We start from the raw sequence: 19,275 nt of genomic DNA, 5'->3' as shown, positions 1-19,275 counted from the left end.
AATCCTTTAAAAATCCCATCCATACAGAAAGAGTGCATTCCAATTCATTATCATGTTACCATCCACTGTATTATGCTTCATCCTTCCATGGTATCTCCAGGCCAATTGACAAAATCATGTTTTAAGGGCCAACAGGGTTGGAGCCAGCTTCATGTCTGGGAGAAGGTTTTTCTGAGACTACAATTGAGTTGGCATTGAGGTAGTAGATAGCCTTGCAATATAGGCTCCAGGTTCAATTTGATCTTGTGTTGAACCAGATGTTGGTCAGATCAGCATTCTGACTTCTTTAACAGTGACATAAAATACTTGCCTATCATGGAATAATTGAATAGTTGAACCAGATGTTGGTCAGATCAGCATTCTGACTTCTTTAACAGTGACATAAAATACTTGCCTATCATGGAATAATTGATCATAGAAGAAACATTTAGCACTTCTGAGCACCATGATAATTGAGGGATGGGAATCTGAATAATCTGTTGGAAATTACTAGTGAACTTAATAAAGCAAAACTAAGTAGTCTCAGCCTAATTATTGTTCATTCAAACTAGTCCATCACTTCTACCCAGCCAAGCCACAAATTTCCAATATGTATGTTTAGAATACTTACCGAGGGCTAAATTTATGACGTTTTGTAGTGCAGTGTAAAACTTTGCCTTTTTTCCATCACTGCTCACTTTTATTGGTGTATAAGCTGCAACAATGATAATCAGTATAGTTCCATAAAGAATTAAAAATGGCAATACATTTTAAAAGCTTCAAATTGTGTTATAGATTTGTTGCACCCATTATTGACTGTGAGTACAACTTTCAATAGCAGAAATATATAAATATATATTATAACTATATTGTAAATTTTTATCTTGCCAAATCCGGGCTACTGTGGTTCAGTTAACACAACAGATCAATTCTATATTTCAACTTGGTACAGACTTGGTCCAGTTTCATCACATGGATGCTAGCATGATCCATGTGGCAAAGCTAACAGTGTTCTTTGATGCTGCAAATTTCTTGATATTCTCTAATATCAAAGGCCTGTGTGACATGTTGGTAGCCACCAGTGCTACAAAAATGCACGGATTTCATCAGTAACCACCAACACCCAAGTGACAGCTTCTCCATGTATAGTAAAATTGTTTGAGGTCCATTCAGAACACATTGCTATGGTTGGATATCATTACATTTCACACATCAGGAGATGGCAACCATTCTTCTTCACCATGTGATAACGAAAGGTAGCCCATCACACCTTTCATACCATTTCTGACAAAGGTGCTATATAATAAATCATTTTCATTTCAAGAATAGGCTTTTAAACAGAATCAGGAATTGAGATGCTGAACTAATTTTACTTGAAATAAATGCTATCTTTCAGCTTTCTCACAATCTTTTTTTTTCAACACTGTATTTTAATGTACAGAATAGCTAAGTGCTATTGGGGTTGATTTTTACAATTTACTGTAATTTTAATAGCCCTATTTTTATGTTTTAGTTAAAGCAATTAAATTATGAGTGATATGCCACAGGTCATGCTTCAAAAATTGGTAGTGAGGGTGAGGGGAAAAATTAAGCTAAATTTGAATTTATTTACATTTAATTAAAATGAGACATTTGTTAATAGGATTATGCTTAAAACATGCAATTAGGAGGTTACTAATATTCCTAGTTTGCCATATTTCAAACTCCAGGTTATAACAATCTCTGAAGACTGTGTGTATTTCTGGCTATATATAAAAAGTCCAGCTCTGGAGTGTTATTCAAGGCTAAGGGACTCTACTGTGTAAATGGACAAATCAATCATAATTATAATTACATTCTTACAGAAAGATAATCATATATGAGTTTACACAAGCAGTCTATATGAAATCTTCCCAGAAGCGAAGTAACTGCAAACATCATCATCATCAATCGTCATCGTCGTCGTCATCATCATCATCATCATCATCATCAATCATCATCATCATCATCATCATCATCATCATCATTGTTTTGAAATTCTTTAAGGGATCCTCTTGAAACTTTGGTTCTTGTCTTAGAAGATGTCTGGAACAGAAAGGACAAATTATTCCCAAAGGTCTTTGCTCAAACAAGCTGAACGCTTTTAGGCTGTGAAATTCCTTCAGTGCATCAGATTCCCCCAAACAAATTTATCTGCTAGATAAAATTGCTCCTATGCACTGAAATGGCTAATACGGTTCCAAGAAAATCAACGACAAAGGTATCAGAGCATCTCTATATATTCTGTTTTGGACATCTTTCCATTTGTCGAGTCTGAGACTGTGGATGTGCTAAATTCATTTAGAGATTCACTGACCATGTAGCAATCTGGTGCTGTACAAGATATTTATCTCTCTCTCCAATTTTTTTTTTCCTGCAGGCCTTGAAACAATTGATTGGAACAGAATAATGGATACACCTATTCCATAGCACATGAATGAACCCCTTCCTACACCTTTGGATCAAGCAGAATTTTGATAAGAGCTGCTGCATTTTTTAAGTTGTATTTTATCGTTCAAGTTACTGGTCTACCCACAGCAAGCCCTTTTGTCCAGAAGAGTGCTCACCAGAAGAAGAAATATGTATATTGTGGCAGAGGATGGGGAAGAGAGTCTTGCCACTACTCATTCTCTTGCACAATAGATACCAAAGGCTACAATTAGCATCACAAGTGGTCAAAGAAAGAGGGAGTGTTGAGAATTAACATTCTTGGCTTTTTGTGCTTCATTTCATTTTCAGTTATGATACACAAAAATACACCATTATCTTAAAACTTTTCTTGTTAAGTTGCTTTAATTATTACTGAGCAACTTTGTTAAAAGTCTAAGGAGAATGCAATTCCAGTTCTGTGACAAACCTTCAGGGGAGAAAGCAAGAAGAGAGAAATACTTTAGAAATCTGAATAAATGGCACAATCTCTACACAGTCATTACAGCATGCCTCAAATTAATTGCCGGGGCAATATAACTTTCCTGGTTGTATGCTTTTAACATTTTACAAAATCATTTCTGGTAATTGAGTAATAAGGGCAGCAGATGGGAAGTGAGGGGATGTAACCTTTCCTGCAACACAGCAGTTCACTTATCTCAAGCAAAGATTGTTCCTGCCAGGTGTACAGAAATGTTTATCATAGTGCTTTGCTTTCATCTTTTGCAATGTGTAAAACTGAGTTGCATTAATTGCTCTGTCAATTACTAATAACACATGTCTTCTGATTTAAAGACAGGCAGCATTTATGTGTCATCAAATTGTATATTGGGTTCCTTCCAAATGTCACTGCAAGTTGAAAAAAATGCCATTCTTTATGAGATTTGTATTGGATTGAAAGGTTCTCAGCACTACATGCAGAATAATTCACAGCACAAAGTTTACTTCCTGTTATGCCAACTTCCCCCAATATGGATTGAAAACCCAGACTTTCAGTCACAAACATTCTCAGAGGGCCAGATCCACAAACGTCAGTCTGGAAAACCCATCATGCCATTTTGGTATGTTGAAAAAAGGGGCGGGGAAATAGAGCAACATATAAAAACAGCATCACGATGTTCACATGATACTAGCTAGAGTAGGAGAATCATCAAGGTCATATCTACTTTTAGGCCAGACAAGCAGTGTGAGTAAATTAGGATCAGATGAACTTTCTCCTTCTTTTCTATGTGGAAAGAGGTTGAAAGAAAAATACCCTTGCTGTCTAAACTGGGTGGCTAAATCTATAACTTTGCCTTGTCAAATTGATGGATGCAATAGTTCTTTCAAAAATAGTTTTGGACCAGTTACAGTTATGCACCATGATGTTTCAGACTGATAGATCCTTATGTATAATTTTGGAAGCCAACTTAGCTTGAACTCTAATAGCAGATATTTTTGTCTTCATAAACTTGAAAGTGACCTTTGTATTTTTTTTTTTACTTTGCTTTGACAAGAAACATATCCTTAAATATTTACCTTTTCCATTGTTTAGGTTTTCCTTGTTTGTTATTTATTTTCATGTGTATTTAATCCTAATTTTAGCAGTGCGGTGATAGATAACTTTGTGGAGCTAAATATCATATATAAACGTGATGACATCATACTCTAGGTGTTTGGTATTTCTGAGTACAATGAAATCCAATTTAGAATGAGGACATCACTGTCTAATCACCTAATGAGAAGGAAAGACTCACTGAGGAAGAGCCTAATGCTGGGAAAGATTGAGGGCAAAAGAAGAAGGAATGACAGAGAATGAGATGGCTGGATGGAGTTACTGAAGCAGTAAGCATGAGCTTAAATGGACTCCAGAGGATGGTAGAGGACAGGAAGGCCTGGAGGAACATTGTCCATGGGGTCACGGTGGGTCAGACACAACTTCTCCATCGAATCAGAGGACAGGGAAACATCTTTTTCCTCCAGGGACTGCACTGGAGAAAAAAGATGTAGAGTGAGGCCAAGAGACAAAGCAATATCATCAGAGGCTACAAAGTTCAGATTTATTTTAATTTGAGTTTTGGAAATGCCTTTTGATGCAAAATAAGCTTGTGTTAAACTTTACAGATGCTCAGTTCACTTTTCCCTCACATCACAATGATGGCGATATGGGCTGAACAAACTCGGCCTGGGATAACATGAATCCTATAGGCCACAGGATATCCAAAATAAATTAATTATATGAATGTACAATCTGAAACTACACTACATACAATATCTCCTATTAAATAGCATTAGTAGTGATAGCATTAAAATTTGTTATTTTAACATGACTGAAGGGGAAAAGAGGAAATAGAGAGAGAAAATGTTTAATTTAAATGCATATTAAATCTTGGTTTTTATCCTGGCCATAGTAACTTCTTTGTCTTGGCTTTTGGAAATCTACACACACACATACACAATCCCAGGCATTTCCAAGAGTAAGTACAACCCACAGTTGAAAAAAAAGGAAGAAAAATAATAAATGCCTGGTTTTAATTAAAGTGATTCTTTGTAGATTAGATAAACCACGCCATGTCATTAGGGAGTATGACTTACTCACTAGTTAGGGCAGAGATCAATTATTATTTTTTTCTTACTCATTTTTTTAAAAAAAAACTTTTTCCAGAAAGCATATTTCAAATTTCTACGGTAGAAATGAGTAGGTTTCCTTCAGCTCTGATTAATATGCACAAATCACACATATATATATATATATTTTGTAGGGAAGAGGGGATTACACCTTATGTGAATGCTTTTTAGTAAATAGTTTTAAAATTTACAAATTGAATCTAAGAAAGACAAAAAGGTCAACTTTGTAGAAATACAGCTTAAATATGCTTAATAACTACTTTTTAAGAAATTATCCAGAGTAGAAAAAAATACCCGTTTTGCTAACCTGTGAATCAGAGGGTAGCTTGACTTAGAACTGAGTGGCATGATAATGCATGGTACACGAAGGAGAAATGAACACAAATCATAATAGAACCTTTTTTTTAAAAAAAAAACCTTTTTTATTTTTACTAAACAAACAACACACACAAAAATAATCATCTTATATTACATCTTGTAGAAAGTGTGTCAATTGGTTACAATTAGCTTTCGTGCATCTCTTCCAGAGTCATTACTTACTTTCATATCGAATATCAAAGTTCTTGATGAGTCTTACTTTCAACATATTATAGTTCTCATTTAACTGAAATTTTTTTTTGTTCTTTTGCCTAGAATAATCCATAATTAAAAAACACAACCACCTAATGGCATTTCATTAATTATTGCAGAGTCATCCAATAGCCTTAAACCTTTATAACATATTCTAAACAAAAATTAGTTGACAAAATATCTAAGTCCTTTTCTCCCCTCAAATCACTGTTTACAATTTGTGTCCATGTTCCTTTTGTTATGGTGGTACATGTATGTATCATTAACTGTATCCCTTATCCTTATCATTCCATTGTTAGTTGTTATAATTAATATTGGTTAACAAAAAATCCTTTACTGTTATATCTATTTTCTTCTCATCAAGCCAACATATATGTATGCCTTATTGCCCTTATCAATTATTTTTTAACATAGCCATCTATAGGTTACTAAATTACTACTTACTTGAAAAATAAGGCAGGAAGAAGCCGAAGAAGAAAAACCAGTTCGTTCACTTTAAGCAAGGGGGGGGGGGGAGAAAAAGTTGCAAGAGTATTTCAATAGTTACAAGAAGAAAAGCATACTGACCAAAACAAAACAATGAAGATCAATTCCGCCGCTGACTTCTTCTGGTTAAGAGTTTAGTTTAGCATAAAAAAGAGATTCTTTGGGGCAGTTTTTTTTCCAAAACAGAAACAATTCCCCAGATGATCACACTTTCTCTTTCTGTTCCCTTCCATTCCATAGCCATCCATCCTCACTTAATCAGCCTCAGCTGTCTTTTGTCACTAGCTTGAAGATTTTTTCTTGCTTTTTTCAGGGATTTTGCAATATTCCCGAATCAGCAAGACTTATTCTTCCTGTTCACCATCTCTTCAGGACGGTTTAGGTCCGATTGAACCCCCCAGTGGCAAAAGTATTGGCTGCAGTCTCAGAGCATTGGGACCACACATCCGTACCATGGGGACATTGGCTCCTCCTCCATAATAGAACCTTTTATACATAATCAAACAAAGAGAAATTAAAGGGATTCCAAAGGATCAGATGGAAAGATCATCATCATCTTCATCATCATAATGTGAGAAAATAGCAATGAATTTTTGCTCCAACATTTATTTTGCTTTTATCTCTGTCAGGTAGAAAACCTGAACAGAAGCCTGTACCTGCTCCTGGACACTATGGAACAAGAGATACTGTGTATGTTCACCTTGATATTTATTTGGTTACTGAACTCCTTTCCAAGTTTGATGCTTAGAGACTTTCTTTAAATTCTATACCTGTCTTAGTTATTTTTTCTATTCCCATGTCTGTTTCACTCTTTGACTTCCCTCCAAATGCGTTGTTTAAAAAAAATGTCTTCCAGCTTCCCAAGTTTTATTCTCTGGAGAAAGAGATTTCTCTTTTCCTTTGGGGGTATTTTTTTAAAGTTTCCTATATAGAAGAAGCAGCTCTGAATGCTGCTGTTAGTTTTCTTCTCTCTCACATCAGTCCTTTAAGAGCCGAGGTGGCGCAGTGGTTAGGGTGCAGTACTGCAGGCCACTTCAGCTGACTGTTATCTGCAGTTCAGCGGTTCTAATCTTACCGGCTCAAGGTTGACTCAGCCTTCCATCCTTCCGAGGTGGGTGAAATGAGGACCCAGACAGTGGGGGCGATATGCTGACTCGGTAAACCTCTTAGAGAGGGCTGAAAGCCCTATGAAGCGGTATATAAGTCTAACTGCTATTGCTATTGCTATTGCTATTGCTAATCTATAGTCCTGCTTCCTGGTTTGGGGAAAAAAGAAGAAGAAGCAGCCCACCTAGACTGGGAGAATTTTCTGTATTCTAGGAAGGTAGAGAAGAAGATCATACATATACTGACATGCTCTCCCGATTCTTAGAACATAGGACATAGAATAATAGAGTTGGAAGGGACCTCAGGGGTCTTCTAGTCCAACCCCTGCTCAAGCAGGAGACCATATACCATTTCAAACAAATGGTCATCCAGTCTCTTTTTGAAAGCCTTCCGTGATGGAGCACTCATAATTTCTGAAGGCCAGTTATCCCATTGGTTAATTGCTCTCACCATTAGGAAATTTCTCCTTAGTTCTAGGTTGCTTCTCTCCTTGCTTAGCTTCCAACCATTATTTATTGTCTTGCCTTTTGGTGCTTTGGAAAATAGTTTGTCCTCCTCATCTTTGTAGGAGCCCTCAAGTATTGGAACAGTGCTATCATGTCCCCCTACTCTTTCTTTTCCTTAGACTAGACATACCCAATTCCTGCAACCGTTCTTCATATGTTTTAGACTCCAGCCTCCTAATCAGCTCTTCTCTGAACTCTTTCCAGAGTCCCAACATCTTTTTTGTATTATAGTGACCAGAACTGGATGCAGTATTCCAATTGAGGTCTTACAAAGGCTTTGCAAAACTGTACTATTCATTCCTCCCATTTACGTAAGGAAAGAGAATTCCACATATCACTTATAAGAAGTTTACTAAATATTTATTTTCAATTGGTTTAATGAGAAAGAAAGGGAAAAGAGAGGGTTTATTTTCAGGGGAGGGCTTATTTTAGCTCATGCGCTCAAAAGTCCAATTGGCCTTATTATCCTGTGAGAACTTATTTTCAGGGAAATAGGGTAATATGTTTTATTTTTTGTTAATTATCTGAACAGAAATGTTCCACTTTTAATGCATCCAGTAGGAGGGAAAAATACCCATAATGGACAAAATGTTTTATCTGTTGCACACTTTGCTCTTGACAATATAACATTTATATCCAAAATAGCTTTTCAGGGATAGAAGTTATACATTTGAAAAATTTGTGACATCTTTTTAAAAAGTGTGATGCCCCCAAATAGTGAAATCAGTCAGTTTTAGATCACATTCATTCACTGGGACAGTGTGCTCATCTGAAATGATTAGACATATGTTTTGCTTTTGTTCACTGCCTCTGAAATGACAAAGATGTGCTTTCTAAAGCAATCCCAGGATCAGGAAAATATAAAATAAATATTCTTGTTGAAAATTATAAAATAAGAAAAGCCTTCACAATTGTGTATATTAGTTTCACTTCACTGCTTTTAAACAACTTCAGTGGAGCTTTAATCCACTTTTGTCTAAGTTCTTAGTCTGGAAAGAATGTGTTTAAGAATAAAGACACTGTTAGTGTTACTGAACTTTTCTCTCATTCACTCACTCACTCAATTTTCTTTTAGCAAAACTACACAATAGGGATATAAAAACTCAATTTCTGCTGAAAGTGAATTTGAACATTCTGCCCCCATGAAAAGAAATGCATTAAAGGGAGAAAAAGTTAAGCTACTAATACTTGGACCAAATAGTAATAGCCATGTTTTTAAAATGCTTATTTTGGAAGAAAAAATGTTTTTAAGCCATTCATGAAAACATATATCAGAGTATAGTAAAAAAAAAAAATCATTATTGTTTTTCCTTAAAAGAGATCCTTGGATATCTTATGTGGCTAGTAACATAAATATAATAAAAATGCATTCAAAACTTTAAGATGGTATAAGACTTGACAAAATATATTACAATTTTCTACAATATGTACAAAAAAATCTGTAGGCTATAATTGTGTTTCACTAACAAGGACTGTAAAACAGAAACAGTAAGAATTTGTTTTTTCATGAACACATCCATTCAGTTCTCGGTCATTTTTGCATTTTCTCTGTTTTTTTAGTTATTTGTGTAAGAAATACACCTTTGTATCTTAATTATGCAAGCACAGCAGCAAAATGGTTCACAAAAATATTCCTACAAAGACACTTACGTCTCTCAAATATATAGAATGAGGATACTAATACAGGAATCAATTGCTTCCAGGCCGGGGAGAACAGTTATATAAATATTGAGTACATCTCCCAGTCCCAAGGCCAAGAAGAGACCAGGTAAATTTCCATTGACTTTTTAAAAAACCCTAGAATTTAAATCTTGGATCAGACTGATACATATGCGTGCATATATGCCATGATTTTTGTGCATTTTAGTTTTCAGATCTTTTTCAAAGATATGGCTTTATTCTTGTCTGTGATAAAAGACAAGGGCTGTTGTTAGCTAGTTCCTGAGTATAGGGTTAAGTGTCTGGAAAGCTGAGATTTATTGCTATGCCTGCTGTGATATCAAATGCATTCATTTACTATACCTGAGTGCCAAGTAATTTAGTATTAGCATAGAGGTCACCCAAAATCCTACTTGCTGCATAAATATAAAGGTAAAGGTGCCCTTAAATCAAGCTTGACTCCTGGTAACTTCCTTTAAAATAACTTTGTCATTTTCTTGGCAGTAGAATGGAAACAGTTTGCATTGCTATCCAGCCTACAGGCCTGGGATTTCCTGCTACTCTCCCATCCAAGTATTAACCAGGACTGACCCTGCTTAGCTTCCAAGCAAAAGCCCGGGGTATCACTCTTTATGTACTAACTAAAGCTAAAAAGCAAGGGGGAAAGTTGAAATGTCTGGGAGTTGATGGAGTTATTCTTTGTTTTACAGAATGAAACACAGTCTAGTGCTGTGATGGCGAACCTATGGCACGGATGGCACAGGTGGCACACGGAGCCATATCTGTGGGCATACCAGCATTGCCCTAGCTCAATTCAGCTCACATGTGCAATGGCCATCTGATTTTTGACTGGCCCGCCCACACTGTCCTTCACTTCCCAGGAGTCTCCAAGGATGTCAGATAAGTACAGGGCTCACGTGGAGGCTCTGGGAGGGCATTTTTGGTCTCTGAAGTGCCTCTGGGGGGGGGGGAGCAGCCATTTTTGCCCTACCCAGAAGGCTTGAACTCATGAAATTCTCCCAATCTTTCTCTAGGCTGGATCAGTAAATTGTTGTTTCCTGCAAAATTCCCCTCCCGTTGCCTCACCTATAAGCTCTCCGGGAGGGGCCAATCAGTAGACACGTGTTCCTATTTCCTTCTGTGACCCTTTTTCCAAAGCTGCTCCCTCCTCCTCGCAGCCCTATCCATACGTTGGCCACCAGGTGGCGTCTGAGTCAGAGACAGTCTCCCCCTGTTCTTCCTCACTGTTCCCTGACTCAGACGCCACCTGGTGGCCAACAGGCCTCTCTAGTCCCTGCTCTGACTCCGAACACCCCCCAGAGTCTTCCTCAGCCTCCAGGGCAGTCCCATAGTGTTCATCGCTGTCAGATTCCACCACCAGCTCAGCTGTTGGGCCACAACATCCATCCCCACCTGCAAAGACACAGATTCTAAAGACTTAGAAATTATTCTATTACAACCAGAAGGCAAACACACAGGGAGTACATGGGGGAAGGGGGGGGGGAAGCTGTTGAAAAATGTTGGCTTGTGTAAAAACAAAATGTGTAACCAGTTAGAGCCAAGGAGATAAGCAGAATGCAGAGAAATATTCTTTTTTTTTAATGCACAATATGCAGAGACAGACAGATGGATAAATATAGATTGCTATAGACATAGATATATAAATGAAAAGATACATACTGTTATCACATCCATTTCTCATTGTTCAGGCACAGGGCCTTTTCACTCTGTGCACAATATTTTACACTTCTAATTTGATTTGTCAGGCTGCAAACAAGGGAGGGAGCAGTTATCTTCAGACTTTAGATCTCAAATACTTGATACTTGCCATAGAGATGACAAACAAGAGAAATTCCATTGCTGCTATTTTGAACCAACCACAGAGCCAGGCTCTTCTTTATACCTGTTGGATTCCATTACACTGAAACACATCTGCCACCAAAGGGCTAATCAAGTGCGCTGCAGGAGTTTAGAAAATGTGCTTCTTTTATTTGTGCCACATAAACAACCAAACCACATGAACAGAAAATGAGAAACAAGACAGCATCTGCTTCTTCCTAACACCACAATTGATTGCATTCAAGATTTTGGGTTTTCTCTTTCTTCTTCCTCTGCATATATGCCTATAATTTTTATCAGCAATATTTTATTGCCAATATTTTTATATATGCATATGTGCAGGCATACAAGGTTTCCCTCTCACATAGTATGTGCTAGTCGTTCCCATGCTCATCTCCATTTCAAAGCCGAAAAGCCAGCGCTGTCCAAAGACGTTTCTGTGGTCATGTGGTGGCATGACTAAATGCCAAAAGGGCACATAACACTGTTACCTTACCACCAAAGGTGGTTCCTATTTTTCTACTTGCATTTTTACATGTTTTCCAACTGCTAGGTTGGCAGAAACTGGGAAAAGTAACGGGCGTTCACTCCATTATACGGCGCTAGGGATTTGAACCACCGAACTGCCGACCTTTCTGATCAACAAGCTCAGTGTTTTAGCCACTGAGCCACCACGTCCCACTCAGGTATGTACATGCACATATATAATTGAAAGATTCAGTTCAGATATAGGTAATCCTCGACTCACAACAGTTCATTTAGTGGCTATTTGAAGTTTACAAGGATGCTGAAAAAAGTGACTTATGACCATTTTTCACACTTATGATCATTGCAGCATCCCCATACTGCACATAATCAAAATTCAGACACTTGGCAACAGATTCATATTAATGATGGTTGCAGTGTCCCAGGGTCATGTGATCATTTTTTGTAATCTGATAAGCAAAGACTTTCTATGACCCTGACTGATGGCTTTTAGTCTCTGCTATCTTCCTTTTCTCCCTGTTTTCTCAAATGGATACTCCAGAAGGAGCAATATTTTTGTCTCAGGATAGAAATCCCTTTATAAGGAATAGATTGTACTCCTGTACAGTGTTATTGTTTTCTCTCAAGCTGTCTCTCAAGCTTTTTTCTATTTAAAAAAAGCTATTTTAAGTTTTATGCAAAAGGCAGAATCAGCTGAATAGATTTCTCTCTACCTCTTTCTCATTCTCTCAGCCTTTCTCTTCCTCTATACTTCATTTTCCAATGCCCTTCTTTTTTAACTTGGCTTCTCCTAGATTTGTATAGAAGTATTACATGTCAGTGAAACCCAAGTCTGGTAGGAAGGTGTTTCTTCTTGTTCTCTCTCCTTCGTAGATACAGAGTTGGAAAGGACCTTGTAGGTCATCTAGTCCAAACTCCTACTCAAGCAGGAGACCCTACACCATCCCCAGAAAATGGCAGTCTAATCTCCCCTTGAAAGCCTCCATTGATGAAACTCCCACAACTTCCAAATGCAAGCTGTTCCATTCCTTGATAAGAAAAAAAAATCATTTCTCCTGTCTCCATAGCATAAAACCTTGCATTCCTTTAACTTTTTATATGTATATTTCTGTGTATATAATCGTTATAACTATATGTTTATTTATTTGCTATGGTGAAAGGCTGTAATGTAATCTTTTCTTTCTCTTCTCTTCTCTTCATTTCTTATTTGGCCAATAGGTGAACAATGTGTTAATAATTAAAATGAATTGTTTCTCAAAATCCCTTGCTTTAGCTTTCTCTTATTTAATTGCATGCATTTAATTTTCATAAGCCATTATTTGCTTCAGATCTCTGTGTCATGGTACAAAGTGGTAATTGTAACTAATGAAAACCATGTGATTATTTGATTGTCTTGAATGTCATTAACTTCAAACCATTTTTAAAGGTTTTAATGTAAATTATTTTGTTTGAATATTAATGATAGTTTTCTTCTTGGATTTCTGCAATGCATATATTTACCTATAGTTCTCAACTTAGAACCATAATTGGGATTGATTTAGGGTCATACATTATTATGGTCATAAATTGGGATACCTGCATGACCAGACTGGACATTTTTGTGGAGGTCATTAAGCAAATCAGTGGTCATTAAAGCTTCACAGGTGTTAAGCAAATGCCACAGTTATAAGTGTGACTCCATTCTTCCAAATGAGCACTTCTTGGCAAAGAATGTTGCAAATCATGGTCACATGATTGGTTGCACATGTAGGACACTGCAACCAGTCATAAAGGCAAGCTAGATTCCAAGCACTCAGAATGACCATGGGGTGGTCTGTGTGTATGGGTAAAAAGCATCAGGCCCAGGGAATAGTTCCTACTTGCTTAAAAGCCTGTGTTGATCAACTGGCCCCCATCTTCACCAGCATTTTCAATAAATCACTGAAGACCAGGAGATGTCTTATATTGCTCCTTGCTTCAAACACTCTACTATCATTCTGGTGCCCAAGAAACTCTCCATCAAAGAGCAGAATGACTACAGACCCATCGCTGTGACATCTGTAGTTATGAAGACATTTGAAAGGTTAATGTTGGCCCACCTGTAAAGCATCAGGTATCCATTGTTAGATCCCTTGCAGTTTGTCTACCATGCAAACAGATTGGCAGATAATGCTGTCAATATGGCACCGTGCTACACCTTGCAACATCTTTAATCCCCAATAACCTATGCAAGAGTCCTTTTTGTAGACTTAAGCTTGGCATTCAATTCCATCTTTCATACCAGAAATTCTACATTCAAACTGATTCAGCTAGCTGTGCCTGCCCATACTTCTAGGTGTATCATAAACTTTTTGCCTGATACAAAGCAACAGGTGAAGCTAGGGAAAATTACAGACAATTAGCACAGGTACACTTCAGAGCTGTGTGTAGATTTCAAACACACACACAAACACACACACACACATGAATTCATTTTATATCACTTCCATATTAATCTGTAAGGTTAAGCAAAAAGAATAATTGATACTGAAGGAGCTTCTACTATTCTTTGTAGCAATTTTTATAATACCTATTCACAATATTCATGGGTCAAACATTATGCTAACACCTCAGGAGAAAAGGAGCAAAATCTATTGCTGTTGAAGTTCAAAACAAACAAACATACAGTGCTCAAAATCTACCTCTGGCTTTCAAAATAACTGTCAGGGTTGCCACCGATGCCCTAATTAAATCAAGAGCCTTGACCCAAGCTTCAAAAGAGATCCAGTTATTTATTAGAAGCTTCATGTCCTCACATTCCAAGTGAAGCCAACTCTGACCCCACTTAATTTACATCCCAGCTCTGACCCTGTTTCCCCCCTCCCCCCAAGGTGTATCATCAATCGAATTCTCCAACGAAGCAATTTCGCAGGTTGTAGAGATCATTCCCTTCTGGCCACTGTGATTAACCACAGAGATGGCAGTGACAGAGAGATGGCTTTAATGTACTTTTATTTTGATTGAAATGCTCTCTCCCTGCAGCTGCAAAGTTCATTTTCCCATCTCCCTTGCCTATGGCAACTCGAGAGCAGGCCAGGGATGCTTTGCAAGTTGACATTAAGGAGCATTCCCTATGTATGAGATTCCACCCCTGGAATTACAGACACAGTGATATCCTAAGAGAAGCCTTGTTAGATGTCAACATTTAATATCTTGGGCTATTACCAGTATGTGGAAAACCCATTAAGTAATTGCTACAATCTTCTCTCTCTCTCTCTCTCTCTCTCTCTCTCTCTCTCTCTCTCTCTCTCTCTCTCTCTCTCTCTCTCTCTCTCTCTCTTTCTCTCTCTCTGTGTGTGTGTGTGTGTGTGTGTCTGTGTGTGTCTGTGTGTGTGTGTACATTTTTTACTACTGGTTCTGTGGACATGGCTTGGTGGGCATGGTGTGGTTTTATGGGCGTGGCTTGGTAGGTATGGCAGGGGAAGGATACTGTAAAATCTCCATTCCCATCCCACTCCAGGAGAAGGTTACTAGAAAATCCCCATTTCCTCCCAATCAGCTGGGACTTGGGAGGCAGAGAATAGATGGGGGCAGGACCAGTCAGAGGTGGTATTTACCAGTTCTCTGAATTACTCAAAATTTCTACTACCGGTTCGCCAGAATTGGTCACAACCTGCTGAATACCACTTCTGACCTTTACATATTCTTTAATTTATTTTTTTCCTTAATTTATCCAATTTTTAAAAGCCTATTTTCCACTAAACATATATGACCCATTGTTTTCTTTCATGTAGGTTTCACAATATGTTACATGAATTGACAAATATCAATGCATATTTTGATTCATTATATGAATAAACAAGTTACATATTTTTAATGTATTGATTTTAAGGTTTTTCCATTTGTTTAATGGAGATCATGGGTTTTATATTTACAAGACCTTGGTTTAATGCTTAGTGTTGATAATAAGAAATGATGTAGAAATGAAGAATGTAAAAATAATACAATACAGAAAAGGCTCTCTTTTACTCTACAGAGGTAGTAAGGATACATTTGTTTATTATTTTTATCTTGTATGCAAGTAACTTCTTGTTCTTCTTTCCAGGGACCAAAAGCTGTTGTAATACATAAGGGGTGCTTTTGGTTCTGGGCACTTAAAATGTCCCTGAAATTGTTAACTACAGTCAACAAGAATCATTTCATTGATTTAGAGAAGTTTGGGGTCAGAGTCTTTGAGCATGCATAAAACAATTTGACCAATATCTTCCCTGAAGATCTTGTTTTTCTAGCCCATGGCACTTTTCAATTACATCAATACCAACTTGAAAATGACATGTTAACCTGATAAGATTGTTTATTACTCTGAATCTACTTCTGCTTTCTAATTTCAGAGGTTTAAGCTCTAGATTCTCATCAGCTTGTTATGTTGTGAATATTTGACATAATGAATTAAAAAAACATGAGTTGCGACCTTCAGTAGGTGATTTCGGAAGTGTTCTTTGAACCTGAAAAGACAATGCAGAGTGTATAAGTTGTCTTTGTTTTATGGAGAAGGGAAATAATAGCAATTCAGCATGAGCTAAAGTGAACTATCTCTTAGTCTTAACAGTCTAAGTAATGTCAATTACTGGTGCTTAGATTATAATGTCAATTACTCCTTAGGTCTAAATTTTTTTAGCAAAAAAAATTATAAAAATTTCAGAGAACAGCTGTGTTACATTTATTGTTGCTGATGACAATGGCTGGATGAAACAATTTTTGGAGAAAATGAACGGCATGGGCTAATGATAAAAAGTGCAAGGGCCAATGATAAAAAAGAGACAAAGCTATGTCACATATGTGGGAAGAACCACAATATTCAAAAAAATTTTTTTGAGTTTTGGAAAGAGCATTCTGCATTTCCTGCTTGTTTTTTTAAAATGTAAAGTGATTATACTACAATCATCATTCCCCATCGCAAAATAAGGAATCAACAATGTCCACAGTTGAGGGTGAAGGTTCATTCTCCAAGTTTGTGGGTTGGTTTCCGAATGTCTCTTTACCAGGCTAAGTAGCATCTTCAGCAAAGTTTAGGGGATGTCAGTGACAAATTTCTGGCCTTTCACACTAATAATTTCATTTTCTAAAAGATAGAAGGAAAAACAAAGAGAAAAGACAATGAGATCCTGGATCTCATCCTGACCAACAGAGAAGAAGGGACTGCTCTCCTCTAATATCTGGTGCTATGGATGTAGATAAGTTCTAGATAACTAGGAAGGGAAAGCTAAAATGAATGTTGGACTCCTAGAAGGCAGGCTTGAGTGAAAAGTGAAAAGTATTATTTTCATTCAGTTCTCTAAGTCATGTATAAAGATGTTGAAAAGCAGCTGGCCAGGATCAGTCCCTATATTTCCCTTGAGAACAATGTAGAACCAGTTGTAACAACCTTGACAAATTAATTGAATATTCTCTAGGTTCTAGTATTATCCAGGACAAAATAGCAAGACAAGAATGGATAAATGCTAACATGTTTCTGTGTTTACATGAAGATAATAAGTGGCCCTGTGGCTTTGTAAGAAACGAGCATTTCCATGATATATGGAAGAAAAGAATGTTAGAAAAAACATAAAAATAGGCTGAATGCATTGGGAAGAGTTTACTTTAAAAGCATGTATAGTAATACAAGCAGAGATGGGGTCAGAAAAAATGGTTACTGAATAAATACTAAGTCAGATGTACCAAAAGTATATGAAGGCTGTTTGGTCACATAGAGACTGAATAAGAGATGAATCAAAGCAAATGTATGAAGGAAGAATGAGCAGTTGAGAGAAAAGAGAAAAGAGGAAAGTGAAAGTTGTGACTGGATAAAGTTGATGGGATTCTGAAAAAAGAAATAGGTGAAAAGTTTAAAGAACAACATGAAATAGAAATAAGAACATAGTGGAAGCGCTTCATTTATTTATTTTTTTGCAAGGATAAAATGATGTGGAACACTACAATATATGTTGTTGGCATAAAATAATATTAGTTCTGTAGTTTCTTTTTCTTTTTCATATTTCAAGCCTTTTGGAGGGAGCCTGTTTTATATATATATATATATTTATAGCAATTTTAATTCTTTTGCCCTACTACTTCTTTCTCCTTCCCTGTGCTCTATATAAAACCGCTTGCCCAGAAAACGAATAGTATGATGCATATGTATGTAAGTTTATCCATTAGTCTGAATGCTTTATTTATTTAAATGAAGTTGATGCCCTTTCTGTGTACCACATGTAATTCATTCATTGAAATTCCCTGTTTAGATTCAAAGATTAGGAGAATGACAATTCAAAAAAAAAATCACAAGTATTGCAAAGGAAATGTAATCAGTTCAAACTATTAGATTTGAAATATGACCTCATCACAATTCAGCCTATGGTGAATGAAAGGTTCTGGGGCATTTGGATTGATTTAGCAACCAGATATGATTTGCTATTTTAGAATAACAGGAGCTTATATATTGTTGTGCAAATAGCTTGCTTTGTACTTTGGCAAGTATTAAGTTTGAGGATTTGATTTGAAGTCAATTTAATAAAATCTCTGAATCTAATTGCCTTTCTGTGATTTTCTAAATCAAATTGTAAAGTTGATACAAATTGTTTACTTTGCATTGTGTGGTTCTGAATTTATATGAATGCTTTGGACAGATGCATAAATTCCTTTTTTGAAAAACTCAATCAACTTGATTCAATTTGGCAATTTGATTGAAACCTCCAAACTGAATGGATAATTTAAAAACATGAATAGAATTATCAAATTGAATTGGATACATTTTCCAAATCAAAACAATGGTTCAAATCAGATTTTGCCATTTCAGCAAAACATCTAGGAAATATTGCTAATTAAATAGCTTGATACACAGGTACAAATCAAGAGTTGAATGCATTCTAAATGAAAGATAACAAAACTATTATAGACAACAGGAACATTTTTAACAAATATGTTAACAGCTTAAAGAAATAGTATAGGATAATATTTGTTAAATATCTATTCTGCAAAATAATTTCACTTTTGACCATCACCCAGAACTTGCTGATATAATATATCCTTATGTGTTTCCAGTTATGAGTCAAGTTATAGATGTCTCAGAATATTTTATGATAGTTTCAAAATATATTAATATGAAAATGGCAAGCATTGGAGATTTCACAGGAAATGTGTTGACATTAATGTCTGAGAGAGGCTAATGTATGATCGGGGAAATAAATAGTAATGTAATAGTAATGTAATAAATAATAATTGGTGAGGTCATGGAATCACAAATCAGATAGTGTCATAAAGCATATAAAAAGGTTACTGACCTCTCTTTTCCAAGCATTATGTTTAATATTAAGATCTATAGGTCACTATTTTGTCTGGTTCTAAAAGTACCAAAAGCATTTAGATATTAGAAGGATTGTGTGTGTTGTCTTATTTCATGCTACTTTTTTATTAATATACACGCTCATTTAATATGAATGTTTCAATGCCAGATAAAAATAACTTTGATGTAAAAAGCATGTGTGGGATCAGTATAGAAAAAAAGAGCTTAGGGAGAGGAATAGAGGAAGAGCCGAGGTGGCGCAGTGGTTAGAGTGCAGTACTGCAGGCTACTTCAGCTGACTGCTAGCTGCAG

The 19,275-nt window shown here is 36.4% G+C and overlaps 1 protein-coding gene across 1 annotated transcript in view; it reads right to left on the bottom strand.

Annotated features, from left to right (window-relative positions):
* The window catches only part of LOC148049244 (uncharacterized), a 51,029-nt gene that overhangs the window by 24,958 nt on the left and 6,796 nt on the right, over positions 1-19,275 (bottom strand). The window lies entirely within an intron of this gene.

This window comes from Thamnophis sirtalis, unplaced genomic scaffold (genome assembly GCF_051295495.1).
Source record: "Thamnophis sirtalis isolate CommonGarterSnake01/CBP01778 unplaced genomic scaffold, rThaSir2_p1.2 scaffold_2, whole genome shotgun sequence".
Taxonomy (NCBI): Eukaryota; Metazoa; Chordata; class Lepidosauria; order Squamata; family Natricidae; genus Thamnophis; species Thamnophis sirtalis.
Note: the sequence above shows the minus strand (reverse complement) of the source record. Positions and strands in the feature narration are given on the sequence as shown.